Raw genomic sequence first — 6,000 nt, 5'->3', positions numbered from 1 at the left:
TGTAACCATCAACAAGCGCATCCGTGTCTACCCAAATAGGAAGCCATGGATGACTAAAGAGGTCCAACTTCTTCTGAAAGACCGTGATGCAGCTTTTAGATCTGGTAATAAAGAACTGTACAGTGCTTCCAGACACAACCTCAAGAGAGGGATAAAATCAGCCAAAGCTGCATAGAAGGAGAAGATCGAGGAGCACTTTATTTCTAGGGATACAACACACATGTGGCAGGGTGTGCAGCATATAACCAACTTCAGGGGCAGCAGAGAACCACTGACAGCATGCAGCACCATGTTGGCTGAGGAATTAAATTGCTTCTTTGCCCGATTTGAGAGAGAACCAGACAATGCAGCATCTCCTCAGTTGGACTCTGCTGACAGCCTGCTTACCCTCCAAACACAGGAGGTCACACGAGTTTTAAAAACTGTGAATGCCAAGAAGGCTGCTGGACCGGATGGGATCCCCGGCAGGGTCCTCCGGGATTGTGTCCATCAGCTTGCCGAGGTTTTCACAGACATTTTTAATCTCTCACTTGCACATTCTGTCGTACCAAACTGCCTGAAAACTGCTACCATCATTCCAGTGCCAAAGCAGTCCAACATCACTTCCCTGAATGACTATAGACCAATAGCACTTACACCTATCATATCTAAGTGCTTCGAACGACTCATTCTGGGACACATTAAATCTGTGCTACCTCCCAAAATGGACCCCCATCAATATGCATACAGATCAAATAGATCTGTAGAGGATGCAATAAATTCTACTCTTTATACTGCACTGAAACACCTGGAGCAGAAGGAAACATATGCAAGGATACTCTTTGTTGATTTTAGTTCTGCTTTTAATACCATCGTCCCTAGCATATTATTCACAAAGATGCTGGACCTGGGCCTCAGCAACCAACTGTGTTTGTGGATTATAGACTTTCTCAGAGAACGCTCACAGACTGTGAGACTGGGCATGCACATTTCCTCAACCCTGACCCTTAGCACTGGAGCACCGCAAGGATGTGTGCTGAGCCCCCTCCTTTACTCCGTCTATACACATGACTGTACACCAGTTCACCCTACTAACACAATCATAAAATTTCTGCCACTGGAAATACGGGGTGAGGAGGTGGAGAGAGTTCACAGCTTTAAATTCCTGGGCCTCCATGTCAGTGAGGACCTTAAGTGGAGGGTTAACACTGTTGCCCTGGTTAAAAAAGCCCAACAGAGACTTTACTTCCTCAGAACTTTGAGGAAGGTCCATCTTTCTGCCAGACTGCTGAAGTCCTTCTACCATTGCACAGTAGAAAGCATATTAACATACTGCATTACAGTCTGGTATGGAAACTGTTCAATGGCTGAACGAGCTGCACTGCAGAGGGTCATTAAAACCTCACAAAAGATCATTGGACTTCCACTGCCCAGCCTTGAGGAGATTTACAGGCATCGCTGCTGCAGCAGAGCATCTACTATCATTAAGGACAACACTCATCCCTTTCATGATTTGTTCACACTGCTGCCATCTGGAAGACGCTACAGAGCACTAAAGACTCGCACTTCCAGATTCAGAAACAGTTTTTACCCAACAGCCATTATTGAATTAAATTCCCTCTCCCGTGCCTCTATCCTCCCACAGCTGCCTCAACAATTTTGAAGGGACGTGTATGCAATATTGTTCATGAAACATGCACAAGACACTTTAAAACACTTTAAGCTATTTTTAATGTTTTTATTGTTTTTTTTTTTAATGTATGTTGGTATATTAATATGGATGAATACAGTTTGTGTTTTTATATGAGATATGTCAAATTTCGTTGTATACCATGCAATGACAATAAAGTTAAAACTAAAAACTAAAACAAACTTAATTTGTTATTTTTAACCTTTAATAATAAAGATGAAAAACTACACTCTCTAATTATATCTCATATATTTATTTATACCATGTCCACACAGACGCGTTTCAGCCTAAGCCATCATCAGTGTGTGGTGTGAAACACCAAAAGGATTGCTTTTAAACATCACAGGTGAACCCCATTAACGTCATCAAATCATCTGCACCGTCAGGTTACCAACATTGTAGAAACACACAAGGAATAACACAACAAAACAGGCCATAGATAATGCTCACATGTAACCCTTATGAACAATTACCTAAAAATAAAAAAATATAAGTAAAAAAATAAGAAAATAATAATAAAAGAAAAAAATTTAAACAAAAGTATATGACCGTTTCCTTTCTAAAGGTTACGATAATAAAAATCTCTACTCAAGATGATAATGGGGTTCACCTGTGATGTTTAAAAAGCAATCCTTACACCACACACTGATGATGGCTTAGGCTGAAACGTGTCTGTGTGGACATGGTATAAATAAATATATGAGATATAATTAGAGAGTGCGGTTTTTCATCTTTATTTGATAACTTCTTTATAACTCGCAGTCTCGCACCCATAAACGGTTTGGGAGTTAGGCGCGCCTGTTAACCTTTAATAATACCAGCTGATAGGGCTCTCTGTAAGTTTACAGCATTATGCGAGATATATATTTTTGCTTGAGAAAAAATAACATGTAGACAATCTACTGCAGCCTAACTATTTATCCAAATGAGTCAATATTGAATCAAGATTGAAATCAAATTCCAAGAATTAAACTGAAAGTGAAAGTTGTGTTAACCCTTATAATAAAAGACACCAGCCTACCAGTCATTGATGTAAACCAGTGGTTCCCAAACCTGTCCTGAAGGCACCCCAACACTGCACGTTTTCTTTGTCTCCCTAATCAAACACACCTGATTCATTTCATCAGCTCATTATCACATGGGTTATGAGTTGAATCAGGTGTGTTTGATTAGGGAGACAAAGAAAATGTGCAGTGTTGGGGGTACTCCAGGACAGGTTTGGGAACCATTGATGTAAACATTGTAACATGTTGTCACCAGGGCCGTCGATAAGGGGGGATAAAGGGGAACGTTTTCTGGGGCCCAGCCGCTAGAGGGGGCCCATGCAGTCCAGCTATAATTATGTTCATCCTAAATATAAGCAAAAGTTACCATATTTTATTTTGAACCAAAATAGCACCATTAATTGTTGAAAGTGAGAAAAAAAATGCATTTTATTTAATGTTGCTTGAGTAAAATGTAGCCTGTGTCATAATGAAACACCCCTTTCCTGAAAATGGTCTGAGCTATTTTTTGTTGTACTTAATATCGCGAGCGGGCGCGGGCGCCGTGAGCGCTGAGCGAGCAGCAGGTACGAGTAGTGAGTTGTCGTCGAAAAAGATGAATAAAGCAAAAAAGCTGGCGGGGGCTAAACATAGAAAAAGAAAGAGGGAAAAGGAGATGGCATGTCAATTGATGAGACAGCAGCTAAATAAGTGGATGAAATGAAACAGGTAGGATTTAAAGTGTGACGTCCAGGCATGTAGATCCATCTGGCCATCGGGACTACCGGGAGATTCCCAGTGGGCCGACGTGCTTTTTGAGCCGATGCATCCCATACTTTTTTCTTTTTTTTGTCTTAATGGCCCATAAAACTGTACATTCGTTTTGTTTTGTTCTGCTTAATCGGCGGCGCTGGGTTAGTGCCGGTGTAATGCATTGGTCAAAAAAAGTCAGCGTTAGTTTTTTTTCTGAAACACCGGCCCATGAAACAAGTAGATCAGCGGCCCATTGGTTCTTTGGAACTATATGGTTATCCGGACCAGTGACGGGTAGAAATTAGTACAAAACTAATTATGAAAGTTTCCTTTATTTTTCAGTGCATTTGTTTTACAATATATGGCTATTATATCATGGGATTAATATTATAACTATTATCATGTAGTAGTGTAATGTAGACAGACACTAACTAAAAGAGGTTTTCATTTTTAATTTGCACACTGAATATGGGTTGGAGTTTTTAATTTTGAACTCTCAAAGTGCACCAGATTGATGAATTTAACATTAAAAAGCAAAAAAATTTCTTACGGGGGTGCCCCCCAACCCCCCTACCCCCTAGAGTCAGTGACAGCAAAATTGTTGCTGCATACCCTTCTGACACGGGGTAGTTGCGCCCCTAAGTCTCTCTCAGTTAAATGTATGTGTTAATGTAGGAGAGAGAGAGAGAGAGAGCACACGCATGATATGAGTAGCCTATAGCAGATTTGGGGAGGGCCCATTCACTGGACCTTTTCAGGGGCCCAGTCATTTCTGTGGGCGGGCCTGGTTGTCACTAAACTTAATAAAATTCTGTTTAGTTACTAAATGTTTTGACAATCACAATTACACCTATTGTGATGCAAGCTGTTTTTTATATCATGGTTAGATGCACTTTTATCATGGATAGATGCACTTTGATGATGTATAGATGCACTTTTATGATGGATAGATGCACTTTTATGATGGATAGATGCACTTTTATCATGTATAGATGCACTTTTATCATGTGTAGATGCACTTTTATCATGGATAGATGCACTTTTATCATGTATAGATGCACTTTTATCATGTATAGATGCACTTTTATCATGGATAGATGCACTTTTATGATGATATAGATGCACTTTTATCATGGATAGATGCACTTTTATCATGGATAGATGCACTTTTATCATGTATAGATGCACTTTTATCATGGATAGATGCACTTTTATGATGGATAGATGCACTTTTATCATGTATAGATGCACTTTTATCATGTGTAGATGCACTTTTATCATGGATAGATGCACTTTTATGATGATATAGATGCACTTTTATCATGGATAGATGCACTTTTATGATGATAGATGCACTTTTATCATGGATAGATGCACTTTTATCATGGATAGATGCACTTTTATGATGATATAGATGCACTTTTATCATGGATAGATGCACTTTTATGATGATATAGATGCACTTTTATCATGTATAGATGCACTTTTATGATGGACAGATGCACTTTTATGATGGATAGATGCACTTTTATGATGAATAGATGCACTTTTATGATGTATAGATGCACTTTTATGATGGATAGATGCACTTTTATCATGGATAGATGCACTTTTATGATGTATAGATGCACTTTTATGATGTATAGATGCACTTTTATGATGGATAGATGCACTTTTATGATGGATAGATGCACTTTTATGATGGATAGATGCACTTTTATGATGGATAGATGCACTTTTATCATGGATAGATGCACTTTTATGATGATAGATGCACTTTTATCATGGATAGATGCACTTTTATGATGTATATATGCACTTTTATGATGGATAGATGCACTTTTATGATAATATAGATGCACTTTTATGATGGACAGATGCACTTTTATGATGATAGATGCATTTTTATCATGGATAGATGCACTTTTATGATAATATAGATGCACTTTTATGATGGATAGATGCACTTTTATGATAATATAGATGCACTTTTATGATGGACAGATGCACTTTTATGATGATAGATGCACTTTTATGATGGACAGATGCACTTTTATGATGGATAGATGCACTTTTATGATAATATAGATGCACTTTTATGATGGATAGATGCACTTTTATCATGGATAGATGCACTTTTATGATGGATAGATGCACTTTTATGATGTATAGATGCACTTTTATCATGGATGGATGCACTTTGATGGACGTCCAAAAACAAAAATTATATTTATATAGTTTCCATTATAAAGTTGGAAGAGCCAGGACATTTTTTTATAGCTCTGATTAGGCTATATTCGTCTGAAAGAAGAAAGTCATATATACCTTCAGGGTGTATACAGGCTTCAGGGTGAGTAAATCGTGGGCTATTTTTTTTTATTTTTGGGTGCACTATCCCTTTAAGGCCTTTGAGTTTGCATGCAATGAAAATTTCGTTGCGTCTTTTAGTGGACAAACATTTATCTTTATATCAAAAAACTGAATTCTGTGTAATGCAGTTGCTTTTCTTCTATAGTCTCGAATTAATCGAATCTTCAGAACTGACCAGCATTCACTAATTATGTTCCAAATACCAGCTGAATGCAGGTTAACTGT

This window comes from Abramis brama (assembly GCF_963993115.1).
Source record: "Abramis brama genome assembly, contig: SCAFFOLD_47, whole genome shotgun sequence".
In the NCBI taxonomy this organism is placed as follows: Eukaryota; Metazoa; Chordata; class Actinopteri; order Cypriniformes; family Leuciscidae; genus Abramis; species Abramis brama.
Note: the sequence above shows the minus strand (reverse complement) of the source record.